Source organism: Saccostrea cucullata, unplaced genomic scaffold (genome assembly GCF_032062105.1).
Source record: "Saccostrea cucullata isolate Sc308-1 unplaced genomic scaffold, CSIRO_AGI_Scuc_v1 ctg6764, whole genome shotgun sequence".
Classification (NCBI taxonomy): Eukaryota; Metazoa; Mollusca; class Bivalvia; order Ostreida; family Ostreidae; genus Saccostrea; species Saccostrea cuccullata.
The window spans coordinates 1-25,000 of record NW_026928048.1 but is presented as its reverse complement, the minus strand read 5'-3'; the positions used below and the strand labels follow the sequence as shown (position 1 = coordinate 25,000).

General features: G+C 33.8%; 1 long non-coding RNA gene across 1 annotated transcript; it reads left to right on the top strand.

Moving 5' to 3' along the window:
* Positions 1–1,907: 1,907 nt before the first annotated feature.
* On the top strand, positions 1,908–24,869 carry LOC134276265 (uncharacterized). Its single transcript, XR_009994013.1, has 5 exons — positions 1,908–2,073; positions 2,369–2,436; positions 2,836–2,903; positions 12,181–12,239; positions 24,794–24,869. It is a non-coding gene; the product is annotated as an uncharacterized LOC134276265 (long non-coding RNA).
* Positions 24,870–25,000: the final 131 nt, after the last annotated feature.

Genomic DNA, 25,000 nt, shown 5'->3' with positions numbered 1-25,000 from the left:
TAAAATTGTACTTTACATTCGGGAAACTTCTTCTACAAGCTTCAAAAAATCCGTATAAACCAAGATTTGTATGAAAAATAATATGTGTATTTGTATTTAATGGAAAATACAATTTTTGAGTGGTAGCGAGTTTGAATCGGACGATGGATTGTCTGCAAAGAAACAGGTTAAAGTTAGAAATATTGTCTAAAGAGTTTGGAACGTCATTGAACGTGGTGTATGCTTCACTGTTGCAGAATAAGTAGAGTTACAAGGTAAATTAAAGAATTTGAAATTAACAATGACATTCTTATGCAATCTATATTTGTGTAATTGTTCGCAAACTAGGTGCTAAGTGTTATGGATATGTTTTTTGAATGGAGAAGACGCTACAAACCGTGTTTAAAATAAAAAAAAATGGTATAATTTTGACAAACTTCCTCAACGTTGTCTTTGATGTTACAATGTTGGTTAACCGTGCTTCTGTGGTAACAAAACATGTTGGTTTAAATTTTGGCTAACATGAGTTCTATTTAATCAATGGAATGAAACTTCACACTTCGACAAAAAATGTTTATGTTTACGAAAATGTGTTGATCTATAATCTTGTTATAATTATATGACGATGAGAAGCATTGATTACGTATTTTTTGATTGACCCTCGTAGAATTCAAAGGGAAACAGAACCCTTGCTTTTTTCCATGTATGGTTTTTGCTATAAGGAATTTTACTGTAAATGTAGACTGCATCACCCCCCTTCCCCAACACACACATTCGTTGATGATGTAAGTTCGTGAACACGTAAATGCGAGGATTTTGACGGTTTCGAGTGAGTAGCTTTTCTTGTCAGATTATTAATGGAAAGTTGGTCCTCTTCTCTCCATTTTATGTCATTATTTGTTCCCCTTGTTATACTAATTGTGGCCCCGCCCTGTCCCATTGGCTACAAGGCTCACCTGAGTATCTTTGACCCTGCTGTTCCCCTTGTTATACTAATTATGGCCCCACCCTGTCCCATTGGCTAGAACGCTCACCTGAGTATATTTGACGCTGCTGTTCCCCTTGTTATACTAATTATGGCCCCACCCTGTCCCATTGGCTACAACACTCACCTGAGTATATTTGACGCTGCTGTTCCCCTTGTTATACTAATTGTGGCCCCGACCTGTCCCATTGGCTACAACGCTCACTTGAGTATCTTTGACGCTGCTGTTCCCCTTGTTATACTAATTGTGGCCCCGCCCTGTCCCATTGGCTACAAGGCTCACCTGAGTATCTTTGACGCTGCTGTTCCCCTTGTTATACTAATTGTGGCCCCGACCTGTCCCATTGGCTACAAGGCTCACCTGAGTATCTTTGACGCTGCTGTTCCCCTTGTTATACTAATTGTGGCCCCTTCCTGTCCCATTCGCTACAAGGCTCACCTGAGTATCTTTAACTCTGATGTTCCTGTTGTTATACTAATTGTGCCCCCCTGTACCAGGCATTTAACTCCTGTGTGTAAGTCTGCGACTAGTGAGAATTATGTCTGACAGACAACACCTTCTCCCCCTCCGATACTCAACCCCGGGGCTTATTTGTTATTTTTTTCACAATTTATATTTAGTCCACTTATTCAACATGTTTGCAATAGGAATAAATCGTCAAAACAACAAAATAATCGCTCTACAAAAAAATACCCCACTATACATTATAAGAGAGAAAGGTAAGCATCTTTGGTTTGTTAACGTTGTATCCCCACTGGTTTTTCTGGGTTTAAAAACATGTATTTATTTCATTTCACCTAAAGTGTCGGTCCACAATTTCTCTACATATATTTCTGTCTCCGTCCATGCTATTGAATTGACTCTGGTAAGAATCCCACAAACAGCATTCCAGTTAGAATGTTGACATTTCCTTTGGTAAAGTCTATGGCCCCAGTCTGGTATGATGTGTCACTGTACTAAGAACCGTAACTCTGTATTGTTTTCATGAAGAAACAATTGTTTTGTTTTATTAAAATTTGTTTTTAATTTTGACAGCTACCACAGAATGCGATGTCAACATTATAGAGAATTATGAAGATAATCACCATCATGTACAGATTTACATCAGGTTTACATTTTTCTTTTGAGTTATATTTGAAGAAAATAAAGAAATACGCTAGAGTCTTAAAAATCAGTCAAAGGGATATTTTTTTACTGTCTAAAAACAATTGCATTACATATATATCTATAACTAACCATAAGGTACTGTTCTTGTCCTGTTTTGTTTTGAACATATTTTATTGCATAATTCATACAAAGAGATTGGTAACAAGTTCTTACAACTTAGATAAACCTTTCCTTATTGTTCTAAGGTTGTTCTACAAAAATAGATACTATAAAATGTACTGATCTTATTTTGACAGATTTCCCAGGATGTGCTGTATAACTGTCTAAATGATGAAGAAAATGAAGATTGATTGATAATCTACAGGTTTCTGAATAACTTCGAATATACAAGGATAATATTTATTTTAAAGAATTTTCAAAATTAGAACTGCATATCTTTAGATATAAGAAATACATATATTTAGGAAATTGAGAAAAATAAAATAGTTTGTTGTTAAAAGTTAAAATTTAATAATGATTAGTATTTGTTCAATCATGGCCTATGAGGATAGAAATAGAATGGGATCAGAAAAAAGGTCTCCAATGTTAAACACTCAAATTTAATTTATTAGCTCATTCACAGCTTCTCTATTTGAAGAAGTAGAAAAGTTTGAAAGAAACATGTACACTAAAAATTCTAGGAAAATTGAAACCATCAAATGTTCTGTATATTATGTTGAAAAGTATAATGAATAATTTATATCATTTACTCATTTTATGACAGGATCCAGATCCAGATGATGTATTTTAAAGTGTAGCTTTGGAAAAGAAGAGCTCATCCCCACTATACAGGTTTATATAAGTTTAACCTTACCTAAGCCGAAGGCTCAAGTGACTTTTTTGATCAAAATTTGTCCAATATTTGTCGTCGATGTGAGCGTCCTTGTCAATTTTTCTCAATTTCATCTTCTTTTCTGAAACCACTGGACAAACTACAAGCAAACATGGCATAAAGTATCCTTGGGTGAAGGGGAGTTAAATTCAATTGAAGGGTCACACCATCTCTCAAGGGGAGATAACTACAAAATAACAAATTAGTGAAAAATTAATGGCATCTCTTTATACTTTTCTTCTGAGTAACTACTGGGCCAGGAAAGATAAAACATATGTAGAATCATCCTTAGGTAGCGTAGATTTGTTCAAATCATGAGTCCTAAATGAAAGATGGGGACAGAATGGACAAACAAAGTTGTGCATAGGAGTATATAGGGAAAAAAAATCTGAAGAATTGCAAATCCCAAATGAGTTATGTTTATGTAAATATCCTCTGGTAGGGTAGTCATAAATTTGTTAAAAACCATAAAGAGGTTTAAAATTAAAAATACATTCAAGATACATGTAATGCCTAAGATATTTACATGTAGATAAGCAATAGATAATGCGAACTTATAGATCATACATGGAAAGTTTATTCTATAAACACAGAAAAGGCCCGATGATACATAAATGGAAAAATCGTGACCTAGTTTCTGTAGCCTGTCAAAAGAAGGACCACAGTCTTTTCTGTACAGTAATATAAAAAGTACTTGCATTTGTTTTGTTTTTAGCTCACCTGAGCCGAATGCTCAAGTGAGCTTTTCTGATCACATTTTGTCCGGTGTGTGTCTGTCTGTCCATCTGTCTGTAAACTTTTCACATTTTCGACTTTTTCTCAAGAACCGCTGAGCCAATTTCAACCGAACTTGCCACAAAGTATCCTTGGGTAAAGGGGATTCAAGTTTGTTCAAACGAAGGGCCACGCCCTCATTCAAGGGGAGATAATTTGGAATTAATAAATATTTGGTGGTATTTTTTTTTAAAAAACAATGTGCCAGGGAAGATGAAACTTATGGGGAAACATCCTCAGGTAGTGTAGATTCAATTTTGTTCAAATCATGGCAAAAGGGAGTAGGGCGTGGCCAAAATTTTACATAGAAATCTATAGGAAAATTCTTTAAAAATCTTCTTCTCAACATAATACTCAAGAATAGCAAAGCCATAACTGATCTTATTTATATGGAAGCATCCTCAGGTAGTGTAGATTAAATTGCAAGTTTGTTCAAATCATGACCCCCTGGGGTAGGGCAGGGCCAAAATGTCCGACCAATTTTCTACATAGAAATGTATAGGAAAATTCTTTAAAAATCTTCTTTTTCAAGAATAGCAAAGCCATGATTGGTCTTTGGACTACTTTTGGATTTAAGCTTTTCAAGTATTAACCAATTCTGCTTTTTCCTAGCCACAGTGCTCAGGTGAGCGATGTGACCCCTGGGCCTCTTGTTAGCTCTTTGTTTTCTACGAAACGACAAGATCTTCTCGGCAGCTTCTTTCACTTCTAATTTCGTTTACCCGAATGTCGCTTAAGTACGACCTCTCTGATTGGTCAAAATTTTCATGAATATGAATATTTTTATGAGAGAGGTCACCAGGAGATGACCCTGAATGGGGTTTCTTCAGATCCTTGTGTAGCGATCTATGTGAGCGGATCAAAGGATCTGATTTTAATCAGATTGATAGGTTGGGGTCATTAAAAAATCTTCTTCTCAAGAACCAGTTGGCTAGAAAAGCTGAAACTTATGTGGAATCATCCTTGGGTAGTGTTTATTCTAAATCATTAAAATCAAGATGGGGATGGTGGTGGCAGGAGGGGGCGGTAGGGGGGACAATAGATATAAGAAGAGGGGAATTCTGGTAAAGAACTGCATTACCAAAGTAATCAGGTGAGCGGTGTGGCACTTGGGTGTCTTGTTTTTTTATCATTTGAACTCAAAGTTTTAAGAGTCAAAATCAGCAAGCATCGAGCATTGAATGGAAAGTCAAAATTTTATTTTTTCAAAAGCATTTGGTATATGAAAGATTTTGTCCTACCTAATGCTAAAACACAATCAAAATTTTTTTTCGAACGCATGAAGCGACTGGTATCCAAGGAAATTCATTTCCTTAGCAACAGGTTCATATTAAATCCTTATGAAAATCAATGATATTTAGACATTTTTCTACGAATATTTTTTTCTGAACGTGATAAGATACATTATTTTGGTTACTTTATTTGATAAAAGATGGAGTTACTTAATTCTCCAAAAATAGGAAAAACAAAATTTCTATAGTTATATTGTTGCCATGACAACGGGAAAAGAACATGCGTCAGTGCTTATTAATTTTGAAAAAAAGTTGCATATGTTTATCACCTTATTCACAAAATCTACAACCACTGCTGGAAAAATGAATTATGAGATCTTGTTAGGGGTTATCTATATGTCATATATATACAATAAAATTTGCAGGCAACTTTAGCAGAAAAAAGTTACAAATGGTTAATTGCCATTCTCTGTAACCACTTAAACTTTGTTGCCACGCATGGTCACCGATTTTGATGAAACTTCACCCATGCTTAGTACTTGACACCAGAAACAAATATCAAACAAAATTTCGTTGCTAAGTGTCTCGGTTGCTATGGCAACAGCCGGAAAAGTTTGAAAAATGGAGATTTTCAGCCACTTTAAATCCTGACTGTGGCTTAATAAAAACTAGAAAAAGCAAACAAACCATACTAACAAAAACATGACACCTTGATGTCACTTATACTGTGAAGAAACTGTTTAGAATATATCTCTAAGTAAGTGGTAACCAAGGGTACATTTGGAATACATTTAAAATGCTGAAATATGCTGAAAAACACTCCATATTCACTAATGGTAGGTGTTTCGTGCTAAAACTCAATCATTGACTTAAGAAAAACAATGAAAATTTTTGACCTTAAGTATATAAGTATAAGCAATATTATTCTAAAAATAACTTTTATGGTTGCCATGGTAACACAGTGTAACCATGCAAAACCAGTAACGAAGATTGGGTTAATGCTACTGTCTTGAGGGAAAACATGAAAACTCAAGACTGGCAAATATGCATCCTTAGGACCTTGCAACACCAAAACCAAAAGAAAAATTGGGTATAATTGCTACTTTGTAGTGTTACCATGGAAACAAAGTACCAGTGCTTAAAAGTGATTTTTTTTCCCGCTGCATTAAGAATTAAATTGCCATTTAATCAAGAAACAAACTAAAGAGCTCAGCTGGAATAGTCTTATCTGTTAGAACTGATGTTAAATATCATATATTGATAAAATTTGATGAATAAAACAGCACTGTTGCTATGGTTACCAAGAAGGGAAAATGTTCGATTTTTTGAACTTTATATCAATATTAAACCCTGTGTGCCAACTTCTTGCATCCACTTAGAGATTGGATGATAGTCAAAATTAAAGTCAAGTTAGCTGTTAATAAATATCAATCATAAAAGTTTTGGGAATCTTCATTTAAGGGTACGTATCCAAGGAAACAAAATATTTTTCAGGTTTTTAAGCATATATTTTCTGCTTATTTCCATAGCAACGCTCTATTTAAAGAATCTAATCTGAATTTTTTGAAATGGGAAAATTTGGAGCACACCAACATCTTATAAAATTGATCATTAGTTATGCGGAAATGTGCTTTTTTTAAAAGATAGGATCATATTTAAACATACATAGTGTTACTTTGAAGGCTCTCTGGGGCATAAATACCTTGGCAACCATTGCCAACCAAAATGAAATATCATATTTTTTCTTGGTATGTGCTTCAATTCTCTTTTTTCTTTTATTTGGTAACATTTCATCCTATAATTCCTTTTCATTTTTACGAGTATGACTTCATAAAATTCAATGAATATTATTTTTAATTTTGAATACTTTGTTACCATAGTAACGTATGTAATAGTTGATTTACCAAACATGTTTATCATGCATTTGTGACATCTTACCTTACACTTTTGGAAACAGTTATTAACAATTGTTTGCTTTGCCGCAAATGTTAACTATGGGGCTCTAAACATGTTAAAAAATGCCATTTTTCGAACTTTAAGACATGTTGCCATGGTGACTATAAAACATAGCAACCAATTTTTGCCTGATTTCAGTTCAGGGAATCAATGCCTTTTATCATAGAGAGTTTGGAGAAATTCTGAGACTATGCGTGCCACAGCTCCTATATAAAATTTCAAATCATTACAGAGAATGGCTCTTAAAATGTGTGAAAATCTGGCATTTATAAGCTTTTTTTTTAAGGGGTCGGGGTAATTTGAATACATGTTCAGTGTCTATTATATTGGCCATATTGGTTCTGATGAAAGGATACTCATAACTTTACTATTGTTAATAAATAAATGCGCAGTTAATTTCAAAAGGAATTTTATATTCCTCACAAAGGAAACTTGGAAAAAGGGGGGGGGGTTAGGAATCACCTTGTTCACCAATCCATATGTTTGTTAAATTTTGACTTTCCATAACATTTCAATGAAGTGCCACTGAAAGTTCATTCTCGATTGCTTGCGATCGAGAAATGTGCCTAAAACTTGACTCAAGGTCATTTGAACAAGGTCAAGGTCATTGGTAGAGGAAAAGTGCAACCTTTGCCCATTCTGTAACATTCTAATGAAAAGACTTGGTTTTATCTTGGGAATTATTTTTAAGCTGTAGGTTTGTCATTACCTTGAACAAAACTCATTTGATCATGTTTGGCCTTGACTCAAGGACATAGCTTTTTCAAGGTCACTGCAGTAAAAGTGTACTATATGAGTTTGACACATTTACATATTTCACTTTGAATGCAGGGAAATTGGAAGTTTGTGCTCAAACTAACAGTTTTACTACCTATGACTTGAGTATTTGTCATAGTCAAATTGTGGTATGCATATCTGCACTAGCAAAATTTTTAAAGGTTTCAAATTATTATTTAGACCTTTTTAGTAATAAAAAACATTTAATGCAATAGCAGGAATGTTGTATCATTTTATAAGCTTGCTCACAATAATTCTTGTTTATGAAAGAGAGTCACTATGACAACTCACATAATTATATTAAAAGTAAAACCATGTCAATCAGGCATGTAGCATCAGGTTTAGGTTGGGTAGGGGGGATGACTTTCCCCACCCAACTTTTTTTCTCAACGTACCCTAATATTTAACCAACACCCCCTCCCCAAGTTTGTCCTTCCGTCCGTCCGTCTTTCTTTCTGTCTCGAATATTGTGGTTTCCACACGATATCTCGAGAACCCTCTGAGCTTTTGCAATGAAATTGAGCATAGCAACAGTTAATCCCAATGGACTAAAGAAGAACCCTATTGATTATGTGGTCAAATTGTCAAAGGTCAAGGTCATACATAAACAAATTCTGTCTGTAATGACACTTTCCTTTCCACACAGTATTTCTAGAACCATTTGAGCTATTGCAATGAAATTTTACATAGCAACTCCCCGTGGCCTTATGAAAACCCTTATTGATTTTGAGGTCAAAAGGTCAAAGTTAAAGTTTATAAATTTATACATTCTCTCTGTGTGTAACACTATCATTTCCGGACGATATTTCAAGAAGATTTTGAACTGATGCAATGTATTTTATACCAAAACTCCCTAGGACCTATCTCAAAGTGTCCCGCCCCGTTTGTTTCATTAGTATTTATAGTATTACATGTTGCTATTTCTAGCACAGGGGCATGAGGAGAGTTATTGAGCATAAAACAGGTTCTCATCAGAATTTATATTCCTATCACATCTACCAGAACTGTTTAATAAAAGTTAAATGAGACACCATGTTTTGTGTAAATTTTTGACTATATCAAACGTGAATATATACATATATGAGACTTCATATTTGCATATAATTATCGAAATTGTACAGCAGTTCCGTGGCGCAGTGTTAAGTCTCCCGCTTCACATGCGAGAGGTCACGGGCTCGATTCTCAGGCGATCATTTTTTTTCCGAACTTCTTTTTTTACTACATGATAGTATTCAGCATGTGAAATGAAAAAATTATGAGGTCTAGCTTGTACAAACTCATAAAATCATCATTACGTTGTGATAAATAATCCACATAGAAAGAATCTTCTATACACATAATCAAATCATTATATCAATATAAACATATTTTATTTGCTACAGTATACATGTATACATTTAAAATTTCTACAAATTCAATAAGGGTGATCCGACACCCCCCCCCCCCAACTGCGCATGGTTCACTTTTTCCCTAAAGCGGTAGACACAAATTCTCTTAGCTTGTTAAAAAAATGCTTACAGACAAACAAAGAATGTTACTTTTGGATTGAACATTTTTATTTGATCCACTTTCATGAATACACTGTACAATTTATGGATCTATTTTCTGGATCCTTGAGTCTCTGGTAGCACTATCCACTCACTTCCAGCATCAATGGTCTGTACTGTAATGATGTATTCTCATAGTGATAATCTGAAAAAGTGATAAAATCAAAATGTAATAATATTATACAGCTTTGCCTTCAAATACTTACTAAGAACCATTTCTAGTTGAGCTTGAGCAATGATGATGAATGCAAAGCATGTTTATTGGAATCAATTAAATTCCAAGAGATCTCAATGGTTTAGTTTATCATTTTATTTTAAAAAGTTAACGTTTTTACCAAATGTAGTATTTACACGTTTTTACTGTCTAATTCTATATCAGCTCATCCGATTCTGTTTCTGTTTCTTTCCGAGTTTGGCTTCAAAGTGGCGAATTCCATTCTAAAAACAGAAGTATACAACAAAAATTTGAGTCGGTATTGATTTTAAATATTATTTAAATTTATAAACTTGTAATAAAAAGGTCAATTGGTTCTAGGTTTTGTCAAAACTCTAAATTGTGGTTTTCATTTCTTTCCAATACCCCCCCCCCCCAAAAAAAAATAGAGTATAGAAATTCTTTTCAAAATTTTATGTGCTGTAATTCTAATGATGCTTATTATTTGAACCTAGTTGACTTAACCTTTTTCTTTTTTACGACGTGATAACAAACGTCATTCCATTTTACAAATATTTCATAAAAGTGTTGATTTTCATAAATTCATAATTTTTTATGTAAAAAGCAGGTATTATCTTAAATGGTAAATAAAGATATCTATTACTTAGTATATACAGAATTTTTTTTTACCCGACAATCACTCAAGTTATATCCATTATAGCTGCCGGTGAGTGACTTGGTTACACACATGCTGTAAATACAACAAATCAAAATTAAAGTAAACTTTATAATTTGGGATACAGTTATGAAACTGATCATGACCAACTTTTTCACGTTGGGCCCGCAGAAACAATCTTAGTTGGGGAATTTAATTTCAATTTATCATATTATAGTGTCAGTATCCCATGCTTGTCGTAAAAGGCGACTAAATGGGGCGGTCCTTCGGATGAGACCGTATAAACCGAGGCCCCGTGTCACAGCAGGTGTGGCACGATAAAGATCTCTCCCTGCTCAATGGCCCTGAGTGCCGAGCAAAGGCCTAAATTTGCAGCCCTTCACCGGCAATGGTGACGTCTCCATATCAGTGAAATATTCTGGAGTGGGACGTAAAACAGTATACAATCATATAATAGTTAAATATCGTCAATATTATCGGGGAGGGGGGAGGTGCATACCCCTTCTCTTGGTTCCTCGGGACATGCATAATCTTTTCTTTTTTGTTATGAAAAACTAGATTAATGCTAACATAAAGAATCAATCAGAATTGTGCAAAAAACACTTGCCAAGTTTTACATATTTTCCTGCATGGTTAATTTTTGTTATACATTCTTCAGAACCTGTTGTAATGGTAAATTGTAAAAAAAAAATTCAGTCACTAACCGTAATTAAGACTCATGAAACCCCCAAAACTGAGGCTCAGACTGCTCCAAGTTTGTATTTTCTTCTTGTCTTCTGTACAACGTTATTGAAAACAATGTAAGCAAACTACCGTTTATTCCTCCTATGTTAGAGAGCTATACCAAAGGGGGATAATTTGAAGTGAAAAAGACAGAAAAGTATGGATTTAAATCAGTTATCATATATAAATGCCTTAGTTGCCTGCAGATTTTTTTCTTGATTCTTATAGAAGAAATACTGTTCAATATATATTTTATGTTGATAAGCTTTAATATGGTTGTAGATTTCTTATAAAGTACTTCAAATTTGCTGTTTTTAAAGCAAAATAAACCCTCCAAAACTAGTTATATTTATCAAAAGGTGAAGAGAATTTCAAAAATCAACAGCTGCTAAAATAGAGTATATTAATATGAATAACATAATAATTTAAAAAGATTTTTTTAATGACTAGTAATAAAAAAGTATTTGTTTAACCATAAATTGAAGTGTCATGATTAAGTACAAAACACGCTATCTGAAAGGCGCGTTGTTTCCATAGCAACAATGCGAAAATTATTTTTTGCTTGCTTTTTTCTAATATTCCCTTTGTTCTGAAAATTTCTATATGAGTTTTAACCAAATCTGTTTCTATGCCACTTTCCACATTTTTTAACTCAATGCTCGTAGCTGCAGATCTGTAGCTCTCTGCTTCAAAAAAAATTCGGACAGATAAAGCAGAGAGCTACAGATCCAAGCGTTGTAAAAACCTTCGATTTACGCCGACGATTTTTCGTCGCTACTGTAGGCATTTATTTCGTGTAGTTTAAACTTTCTCTTGCTCTTAGAATGGTAACCTATAATTAATCATATATTTAACTATTTTTTGTTGATACTTTATTTACCTTAGAGTGGTCCGAAACACTCCTGCATATAGTTTTATAATATCGGTTTAAAAGAGTTGCATTTTGAGGTCCGTAAACACAAAGCAATATGTTAGCGTTGAAACACATGTGAAAGGTAAGTAAGTTATCAGGAATTGAAGTTAAATGTATGATTACTTATTACATATAATTTTTTAAGCTGGGGAATGTATAAAATACTAGCAAAATACACGAAGTGAGCGACGAAAAATCGTCGGAGTAAATCGAAGGTTTTTATAACGCTTGGATCTGTAGCTCTCTGCTTTATCTGTCCGAATTTTTTCAAGCAGAGAGCTACAGATCTGCAGCTACAATGCTCGATGCTTGCTGATTTTGACTCTTAATAATTTTATGGCTAATCATATTATTTCTTAGAAAATTCAGGTATTAAAAAATAACTCCTGGTCTACTTTATCACCAATAAAATGGTAAAAAAAATAAAAGAGCATATATGTAATAATAAATACCAGAAAACTAATGTTTTGAATTTCTTTTGACAGATTTTCATAAGGTGATATGCAGTTGTTAAGAAGAAAGTGAAGAAATCAACTTCTTACAGGTTAGAAAAAAAATCATCTATACCCTGCATTCTGTATCATAGAATATACTAGATGCACTTTTGATAATAGCTGAAATCAAATAATCGTTCCAAAAAAGCCATCAATTGATTTTTAGGTCTAGCAAATCATTAAGTTGACCTATTGCTATCATTTCTTGTCTTTGTTTGTTATGCCCCATGTGTAAATATTTTTGCAGGGGAGGGGGAGGGGGTTCCACCCCCAGTCAAAAAAAAAAAATTCTTCACAAGGAAGAAAAAAAAAAGAAAATAACAGCTCCTTTCCCAAATCTTCGACTTTCCAAGATCACTTGTAGTTGGTTTAGTCCTCTGCAAATTCTAAGTGGATGGACCCCCTGCACCCTGTGGATACACACATGCTCACTGTAGATCATACCTATCTTTATAGTGTGTGTGGCACATCATCACAAAAATCTACATTTAATACTGCTCACTGTAGATCATACCTATCTTTATAGTGTGTGTGGTACATCATCACAAAAATCTACATTTAATACTGCTCACTGTAGATCATACAGTGTGTGTGGAACGTTATTGTTGACAACTTACACGAACGATCACGTTACACGAACGATCCCGCACGATTAACGCACGATTAAACCTGTTACACGAACGATCCTTCACGCACACGATTCTACACGTTACACGATCTTACACGATTGCTAACGCAAACGCGCGATTCTTCACTCAAAATAGTTCAAAATATTTAGGAATCTGATATTTCAAAACGAAAAACTGCTTAATATACCTATTTAAGATTTCAAAGAATTATCAATATTATTTCATAGACTTTGAAGAAAAAAAAAATCTACGGAAAATGATATTTCTGTAACTAAATATATGCAAGATTAATATTTTAGATTGAAAATAATTATATCTAAGGTAATACTCCGATAAAAAAAAACGGATTTTGTTCGTTCTATTAGACGATGTACATGTATGTGTGTCGTATAATTTGATTGAATTGATTATCATGATATGCAGAAAGGGGGATACGATTGAACAAAAATGGCAGCATGGAATGACTTAAATTATAATTGCAAATTTTATCCTTATGTTTCCAATGATTCAATGTCTGATAAACTTGCCAATTATTCAACTTTTTTATTTGCAGAAATTTAAAATTAATTAATAACAAATAGGCTCAAGTGATAAACACAGATAATCAAAACTCCCGAAAATCATGCCGTGTCCATGTATATTTGTCGACTAACTACTTATGTAAGCATTGAGAAATGTTTATTTCTTTGTAAAAAATATATATATTTTCTTTCAATGAATTGATTTCAAGATTATCTTGACCATAATAAAAGTAAATAATAATTAAAATCAGATTTTTTCAAAAAGGCGTTAAAGATCTAATTACGGTTTATCACAATATTGATCGCGCTATTTGACGAGAACTTAATATTGTACGACTTACTATATTGCTTGTTTACGGGTGTGGTAATTAGTTCGTTCTGCACTCTATTATGTAAATTGCGCTCTTTCATTTTATTTGTGTGTGGTACATCATTTAATTTATTAATAAATTTTAAGTGTGTGTGGTAAAACAAACAATGGAAATGCTTATATTACAAATCATATTCCGATAAAAACTTACAAAACGAAATTTACACGATTCTAAACGCACGATCTCGCACGATTAAAAACGCACACGATTGTGTGTGATGCACGAACGATCTCGCACGTTACACGAACGATCACTCAAAAATCTATACACGAACGATTCTACACGATTGTGTTGTCAACAAAACGTTACGACCACTGTACCTATCTTTATAGTGTGTGTGGCACATCATCACAAAAATCTACATTTAATACTGCTCACTGTAGATCATACCTATCTTTAAAGTGTGTGTGGCACTTCATCTCAAAAATCTACATTTAATACTGCTCACTGTAGATCATACCTATCTTTATAGTGTGTGTGGTACATCATCACAAAAATCTACATTTAATACTGCTCACTGTAGATCATACCTATCTTTATAGTGTGTGTGGTACATCACAAAAATCTACATTTAATACTGCTCACTGTAGATCATACCTATCTTTATAGTGTGTGTGGTACATCATCACAAAAATCTACATTTAATACTGCTCACTGTAGATCATACCTATCTTTATAGTGTGTGTGGTACATCATCACAAAAATCTACATTTAATACTGCTCACAGTAGATCATACCTATATTTATAGTGTGTGTGTTACATCATCACAAAAATCTACATTTAATACTGCTCACTGTAGATCATACCTATCTTTATAGTGTGTGTGGCACATCATCACAAAAATCTACATTTAATACTGTGTGTGGTACTCACTGTAGATCATACCTATCTTTATAGTGTGTGTGGTACATCATCACAAAAATCTACATTTAATACTGCTCACTGTAGATCATACCTATCTTTAATGTGTGTGTGGCATGTCATCACAAAAATCTACATTTAATACTGCTCACTGTAGATCATACCTATCTTTATAGTGTGTGTGGTACATCATCACAAAAATCTACATTTAATACTGCTCACTGTAGATCATACCTATCTTTATAGTGTGTGTGGTACATCATCACAAAAATCTACATTTAATACTGCTCACTGTAGATCATACCTATCTTTATAGTGTGTGTGGTACATCATCACAAAAATCTACATTTAATACTGCTCACTGTAGATCATACCTATCTTTATAGTGTGTGTGGTACATCATCACAAAAATCTACATTTAATACTGCTCACTGTAGATCATGCCTATCTTTATAGTGTGTGTGGTACATCACAAAAATCTACATTTAATACTGCTCACTGTAGATCATACCTATCTTTATAGTGTGTGTGGTACATCATCACAAAAATCTACATTTAATACTGCTCACTGTAGATCATACCTATCTTTATAGTGTGTGTGGTACATCATCACAAAAATCTACATTTAATACTGCTCACTGTAGATCATGCCTATCTTTAAAGTGTGTGTGGCACATCACAAAAATCTACATTTAATACTGTTCACTGTAGATCATACCTATCTTTATAGTGTGTGTGGTACATCATCACAAGAATCTACATTTAATACTGCTCACTGTAGATCATACCTATCTTTATAGTGTGTGTGGTACATCATCACAAAAATCTACATTTAATACTGCTCACTGTAGATCATACCTATCTTTATAGTGTGTGTGGTACATCATCACTAAAATCTTTTAATACTGTGTGTGTGATCATACCTATCTTTATAGTGTGTGTGGTACATCATCACAAAAATCTACATTTAATACTGCTCACTGTAGATCATACCTATCTTTATAGTGTGTGTGGTACATCACAAAAATCTACATTTAATACTGCTCACTGTAGATCATACCTATCTTTATAGTGTGTGTGGTACATCATCACAAAAATCTACATTTAATACTGCTCACTGTAGATCATACCTATCTTTATAGTGTGTGTGGTACATCATCACAAAAATCTACATTTAATACTGCTCACTGTAGATCATACCTATCTTTATAGTGTGTGTGGTACATCATCACAAAAATCTACATTTAATACTGCTCACTGTAGATCATACCTATCTTTATAGTGTGTGTGGTACATCATCACAAAAATCTACATTTAATACTGCTCACTGTAGATCATACCTATCTTTATAGTGTGTGTGGTACATCACAAAAATCTACATTTAATACTGCTCACTGTAGATCATACCTATCTTTATAGTGTGTGTGGTACATCATCACAAAAATCTACATTTAATACTGCTCACTGTAGATCATACCTATCTTTAATGTGTGTGTGGTACATCATCACAAAATCTACATTTAATACTCCTCACTGTAGATCATACCTATCATTATAGTGTGTGTGGTACATCATCACAAAAATCTACATTTAATACTGCTCACTGTAGATCATACCTATCTTTATAGTGTGTGTGGTACATCATCACAAAAATCTACATTTAATACTGCTCACTGTAGATCATACCTATCTTTATAGTGTGTGTGGTACATCATCACAAAAATCTACATTTAATACTGCTCACTGTAGATCATGCCTATCTTTAAAGTGTGTGTGGTACATCATCACAAAAATCTACATTTAATACTGCTCACTGTAGATCATGCCTATCTTTAAAGTGTGTGTGGTACATCATCAAAAAAATCTACATTTAATACTGCTCACTGTAGATCATGCCTATCTTTATAGTGTGTGTGGCATGTCATCACAAAAATCTACATTTAATACTGCTCACTGTAGATCATACCTATCTTTATAGTGTGTGTGGTACATCACAAAAATATACATTTAATACTGCTCACTGTAGATCATGCCTATCTTTATAGTGTGTGTGGCACATCATCACAAAAATCTACATTTAATACTGCTCACTGTAGATCATACCTATCTTTATAGTGTGTGTGGTACATCATCACAAAAATCTACATTTAATACTGCTCACTGTAGATCATGCCTATCTTTATAGTGTGTGTGGTACATCATCACAAAAATCTACATTTAATACTGCTCACTGTAGATCATACCTATCTTTATAGTGTGTGTGGTACATCACAAAAATCTACATTTAATACTGCTCACTGTAGATCATACCTATCTTTATAGTGTGTGTGGTACATCATCACAAAAATCTACATTTAATACTGCTCACTGTAGATCATTCCTATCTTTATAGTGTGTGTGGTACATCATCACAAAAATCTACATTTAATACTGCTCACTGTAGATCATACCTATCTTTATAGTGTGTGTGGTACATCATCACAAAAATCTACATTTAATACTGCTCACTGTAGATCATACCTATCTTTATAGTGTGTGTGGTACATCATCACAAATATCTACATTTAATACTGCTCACTGTAGATCATACCTATCTTTATAGTGTGTGTGGTACATCATCACAAAAATCTACATTTAATACTGCTCACTGTAGATCATACCTATCTTTATAGTGTGTGTGGTACATCATCACAAAAATCTAAATTTAATACTGCTCACTGTAGATCATACCTATCTTTATAGTGTGTGTGGTACATCACAAAAATCTACATTTAATACTGCTCACTGTAGATCATACCTATCTTTATAGTGTGTGTGGTACATCATCACAAACATCTACATTTAATACTGCTCACTGTAGATCATACCTATCTTTAATGTGTGTGTGGTACATCATCACAAAAATCTACATTTAATACTGCTCACTGTAGATCATACCTATCTTTATAGTGTGTGTGGTACATCTCTATTTAATACTTTATATCATACCTATCTTTATAGTGTGTGAGGTACAGCATCACAACAATCTACATTTAATACTGCTCACTGTAGATCAAACCTTTCTTTAATGTGTGTGTGGTACATCACAAAAATCTACATTTAATACTGCTCACCTATCTTTATAGTGTGTGTGGTACATCATCACAAAAATCTACATTTAATACTGCTCACTGTATATCATAACTAAAAATATAGTGTGTGTGGTACAGCATCACAAAAATCTACATTTAATACTGCTCACTGTAGATCATACATCTTTATAGTGTGTGTGGTACTGTGTGTGTGTGTGGCACTTCATCTCAAAAATCTACATTTAATACTGCTCACTGTAGATCATACCTATCTTTATAGTTTGTGTGGTACATCATCACAAAAATCTACATTTAATACTGCTCACTGTAGATCATGCCTATCTTTATAGTGTGTGTGGTACATCATCACAAAAATCTACATTTAATACTGCTCACTGTAGATCATACCTATCTTTATAGTGTGTGTGGTACATCATCACAAAAATCTACATTTAATACTGCTCACTGTAGATCATACCTATCTTTATAGTGTGTGTGGTACATCATCACAAAAATCTACATTTAATACTGCTCACTGTAGATCATACCTATCTTTATAGTGTGTGTGGTACATCATCACAAAAATCTACATTTAATACTGCTCACTGTAGATCATACCTATCTTTATAGTGTGTGTGGTACATCATCACAAAAATCTACATTTAATACTGCTCTGCTCACTGTAGATCATACCTATCTTTATAGTGTGTGTGGCACATCATCACAAAAATCTACATTTAATACTGCTCACTGTAGATCATACCTATCTTTAAAGTGTGTGTGGTACATCATCACAAAAATCTACATTTAATACTGCTCACTGTAGATCATACCTATCTTTATAGTGTGTGTGGTACATCATCACAAAAATCTACATTTAATACTGCTCACTGTAGATCATACCTATCTTTATAGTGTGTGTGGTACATCATCACAAAATCTACATTTAATACTGCTCACTGTAGATCATACCTATCTTTATAGTGTGTGTGGTACATCATCACAAAAATCTACATTTAATACTGCTCACTGTAGATCATACCTATCTTTATAGTGTGTGTGGCACATCATCACAAAAATCTACATTTAATACTGCTCACTGTAATCAACCTATCTATAGTGTGTGTGGTATATCATTTAATACTGCTCACTGTAGATCATACCTATCTTTATAGTGTGTGTGGTACATCATCACAAAAATCTACATTTAATACTGCTCACTGTAGATCATACCTATCTTTATAGTGTGTGTGGTACATCATCACAAAAATCTACATTTAATACTGCTCACTGTAGATCATACCTATCTTTATAGTGTGTGTGGTACATCATCACAAAAATCTACATTTAATACTGCTCACTGTAGATCATACCTATCTTTATAGTGTGTGTGGTACATCATCACAAAAATCTACATTTAATACTGCTCACTGTAGATCATACCTATCTTTATAGTGTGTGTGGTACATCATCACAAAAATCTACATTTAATACTGCTCACTGAAGATCATACATATCTTTATAGTGTGTGTGGTAAATCATCACAAAAATCTACATTTAATACTGCTCACTGTAGATCATACCTATCTTTATAGTGTGTGTGTAGATCATAAAATCCTATCTTTATAGTGTGTGTGGTACATCATCACAAAAATCTACATTTAATACTGCTCACTGTAGATCATACCTATCTTTATAGTGTGTGTGGTACATCATCACAAAAATAGTGTGTGTGGTACATCATCTACATTTAATACTGCTCACTGTAGATCATACCTATCTTTATAGTGTGTGTGGCACATCATTACAAAAATCTACATTTAATACTGCTCACTGTAGATCATACCTATCTTTATAGTGTGTGTGGTACATCATCACAAAAATCTACATTTAATACTGCTCACTGTAGATCATACCTATCTTTATAGTGTGTGTGGTACATCATCACAAAAATCTACATTTAATACTGCTTGTATAGTGTGTGTGTGTGTGGTACATCATCACAAAAATCTACATTTAATACTGCTCACTGTAGATCATACCTATCTTTATAGTGTGTGTGGTACATCATCTACATTTAATACTGCTCACTGTAGATCATATCTTTATTGTGTGTGGTACATCATCAAAAAATCTACATTTAATACTGCTCACTGTAGATCATACCTATCTTTATAGTGTGTGTGGTACATCATCACAAAAATCTACATTTAATACTGCTCACTGTAGATCATACCTATCTTTATAGTGTGTGTGGTACATCATCACAAAAATCTACATTTAATACTGCTCACTGTAGATCATACCTATCTTTATAGTGTGTGTGGTACATCATCACAAAAATCTACATTTAATACTGCTCACTGTAGATCATACCTATCTTTATAGTGTGTGTGGTACATCATCACAAAAATCTACATTTAATACTGCTCACTGTAGATCATACCTATCTTTATTGTGTGGTACATAGTGTGTGTGTGTGTGGTACATCATCACAAAAATCTACATTTAATACTGCTCACTGTAGATCATACCTATCTTTATAGTGTGTGTGGTACATCATCACAAAAATCTACATTTATTACTGCTCACTGTAGATCATACCTATCTTTATAGTGTGTGTGGTACCTCATCACAAAAATCTACATTTAATACTGCTCACTGTAGATCATACCTATCTTTATAGTGTGTGTGGTACATCATCACAAAAATCTACATTTAATACTGCTCACTGTAGATCATACCTATCTTTATAGTGTGTGTGGTACATCATCACAAAAATCTACATTTAATACTGCTCACTGTAGATCATACCTATCTTTATAGTGTGTGTGGTACATCATCAAAAAAATCTACATTTAATACTGCTCACTGTAGATCATACCTATCTTTATAGTGTGTGTGGTACATCACAAAAATCTACAAATACTGCTCACTGTGTGGTACAGATCATACCTATCTCACTGTTCATTGTGTGTGTGGTACATCATCACAAAAATCTACATTTAATACTGCTCACTGTAGATCATACCTATCTTTATAGTGTGTGTGGTACATCATCACAAAAATCTACATTTAATACTGCTCACTGTAGATCATACCTATCTTTATAGTGTGTGTGGTACATCATCACAAAAATCTACATTTAATACTGCTCACTGTAGATCATACCTATCTTTATAGTGTGTGTGGTACATCATCACAAAAATCTACAGTTAATACTGCTCACTGTAGATCATACCTATCTTTATAGTGTGTGTGGTACATCATCACAAAAATCTACATTTAATACTGCTGTGGTTATAGTGTGTGTGGTACATCATCACAAAAATCTACATTTAATACTGCTCACTGTAGATCATACCTATCTTTATAGTGTGTGTGGTACATCATCACAAAAATCTACATTTAATACTGCTCACTGTAGATCATACCTATCTTTATAGTGTGTGTGGTACATCATCACAAAAATCTACATTTAATACTGCTCACTGTAGATCATACCTATCTTTATAGTGTGTGTGGTACATCATCACAAAAATCTACATTTAATACTGCTCACTGTAGATCATACCTATCTTTATAGTGTGTGTGGTACATCATCAAAAAATCTACATTTAATAGTGTGTGTGGTACTCACTTTATAGTGTGTGTGGTACATCAATATATGTAGATCACTATCTTTATAGTGTGTGTGGTACATCATCACAATTCTACATTTAATACTGCTCACTTTATATAACATAGTGTGTGTGGTACATCAACAAAAATCACATTTAATACTGCACAGATCATATCTTTATATGTGTGTTACATCAAATTAAAAATGACACACACTCACACCCGGAGCACTAACATGAAAATTCTTGACGTCACCCGACGTCAAAAGTATAACACGAGTACGTGTAACTTTTCTTAATAAAGTCACCATTTATCTCAATAAATTTCTGATGTCGCTTTAACCAGTCAAAAATATGTGTGTGCACAAAATGTTCAGGTTTATACGTAAATAATATATAACTGTGTGTGGTCTCATATCCTGCATTTGTCACTGTAGATCTCCATCCGCGTAAAAAACGATTTTTTTACGGAAATACGGTAAAGTGTGTGTGGAAGTTCATTTTTTACAGCCCTGCAATCTCTTTATAGGATGTGATGGTTTTTTTTTTAACGCATGTCATCCTGTAATACTGTGTGGTACTTCCGTCCGAAAATATTATATGCCACTTAAATAATAATGTACGGCTTCTTTTACTATGTTTTTCCCAATTGTTTATAAAATGTATTGGTCTTTGTAGTTGTTTTATCCGATGTCTATGCAGAATTTTATCACTGCTCACTGCTCCACCTTTTCCAAAAATATCCCTTTTTTGAACAATTCTGATCCGTCATAATATGTTTTAAACTTTGATTGCTCAGCCATTTAACAACTTTGAATTTTCAAATTTTGCAGGTTTAAAGTGATTACTTCTGTCAACCTCATAATGTAAAAGTCATCCAGATTTATGCAGAATTTTATAAAATTCAAATGAAATTTATAACGTGATAAATAATTTTTTTATCGAAATTTCGCGTGTGTGTGGTACATCATACCAAGTCTGATTACGAAGTCATAATTGTAATTAAACATTTGAAATGGTGTGGTAATCCGATTTTACATTTCCCAGTTCACATTTAGTAAAGTGTGGAAATATCACTAATGATAAATATCAATGACGCAACATTTATTTAATTCTTAGTCTGTCCACGAACTTTACGGACAACCCTCGTATCTTTATAGTGTGTGTGGTCCATCATCACAAAAATCTACATTTAATACTGCTCACTGTAGATCATACCTATCTTTATAGTGTGTGTGGTACATCACGAAAATCTACATTTAATACTGCTCACTGTAGATCATACCTATCTTTAATGTGTGTGTGGCATGTCATCACAAAATCTACATTTAATGCTGCACAAAATTGTCACTGTATGGATTAAGATATGATGAAAATCAAATTTTACTGTGATTTAAGATGATATTTTATTTCATAAATTGTATAATACTTGAAATGGCAGACATGTTTTCATAGCACAATCTACATGATCTATGATAATTTTAAAAATCTTTAGTATTTTTATTAGGTCACCTGAGTAAACTCAGGTGACCTATTACTATCCGTTTTCGTCCGTCGTCGTGCGTCGTGCGTCGTCCGTCGTCCGTCGTGTGTTAACACTTGAACATTTTCAGCTTCTTCTCTGCAACCACTGAACCAATTTCAGCCAAATTTGGCACAAAACATCTATCGGTTAAGGGAAACAAAAATGGTGAATTTCATGATCCCTGCCCCCCTGGGGCCTGAGGGGTTGGGCCAAAACCACTAAAAATAATGCAATCTTTAAAAATCTTCTTCTTTACTCCTGGACATCAAGCAGTCAAACTATTTGCATAATTGTAATCAGCATTGAGTCCTCTACCAAAATTGTGAAATTCATGGCCCTCGGGGCAGGGGTTCTACTGCTAGGGCGGGGCTAAATAAGTATACAGTGAAAATGCATTATTTCTTTGAAAATCTTCTTCTCTTTTCCTGGGTATTAGATCAACCAACTAAGTACATAGTTATGATGAGCAAGAGTGCCTCTACCAAAATTGTGAAATTTATGGCCCCAGGGTCAAGGATTCTGGTGTTGGGGGGGCTATATTGATTATATTGTGAAATACATGAATTCTTTGAAAATCTTCTTTTCTGCTCCTAGGTATTAAATAAACTAACTACGTGCATAGTTATGATGAGCAAGAGTGCCTCTACCAAAATTGTGAATTTTATGGCCCCAGGGTCAAGGGTTCTGGTGTTGGGGAGGGGGGGGGGCTCTATTGATTTTATAGTGAAATACATGAAGTCTTTGAAAATCTTCTTCTCTGCTCCTAGGTATTAAATAAACTAACTAAGTGCATAGTTATAATAATGAGCAAGAGTGCCTCTACTAAAATTGTGAATTTTATGGCCCCAGGGTCAAGGGTTCTGGTGTTGGGGAGGGGGGGGGGGGGCTCTATTGATTATATAGTGAAATACATGAAGTCTTTGAAAATCTTTTTCTCTGCTCCTAGGTATTAAGTAAACTAACTACGTGCATAGTTATGATGAACAAGAGCGCATCTACCAAAATTGTGAATTTTATTGCCCCAGGGTCAAGGGTTCTAGTGTTGGGGAGGGGGGAGGCTCTATTGATTATATAGTGAAATACATGAATTCTTTGAAAATCTTCTTCTCTGATCCTAGGTATTAAATAAACTAACTACATGCATAGTTATGATGAGCAAGAGTGCCTCTACCAAAATTGTGAATTTTATGGCCCCAGGGTCAAGGGTTCTTGTGTTGGGGGGGGGGGGCTCTATTGATTATATAGTGAAATACATGAATTCTTTGAAAATCTTCTTCTCTGCTCCTAGGTATTAAATAAACTAACTACGTGCATAGTTATGATGAGCAAGAGTGCCTCAACAAAAATTGTGAATTTTATGGTCCCAGGGTCAAGGGTTCTGGTGTTAGGCCAGGGTTCTATTGATTTATATAGTAAAATACATTCATTAAATTTTCTTCTCTGTCTCTGGGTATGAAGTAGATGAATTAACTATATAGTTATGATGAGCAAGGGCCCTAATCTTGCAGAATTGTGTATTTTAAGGCACCAGGGTCAGGGGTTGGGGGGGGGTTCTGCTTATTTACTGAAAATGAATTTATTGTTTGAAATCTGCTCCTTTGTATTTATAAAACATTTATGTATTTTTTTAATAGGCAATTTTAAGGGTGCCTTTTAAAAATTTGTGCAATGTTTGGACCTAGGGTCAGGGGTTTATATCACCATGTTAGGGGCACTACTGATTATTGCTGAATATTACTGATTACTTGGAGTGCATTTTTGTTCCCCTATCCTGCGTATGGGTATTCAGTTACCAAGCTAAGCAACTGTTAGGTGTATTGTTATGATGATCAATTGTGCCTCTTTCAAAATTGTGAATGCCATATAGCATCTGGCTTAAAACATGAATCAAATTCAATACACTGTAACTGGAAAGTTGTTGCATAATGCTCAGGTGACCTATAAGGCCGTGGGCCTCTTGTTATGAATACACGGTTATTTTAATCTATCAATATTTTCATTTTAGATATACTCCCTTTGAGAATAATTGGACCCTGCACTTCACAGAGACAATGAAAGAATTCAGAAGCCAGTGTTAAGGTTTTATATTTGTGTTAATTTAATTAATTGTGAACAGAGACAAGTTATTGTTCTAGATTTAATTATAAGAAGTATATTAAGATAAAGTATTGATCTAAAACATTTAATGTTTACAGAGAGACATATTACTGAT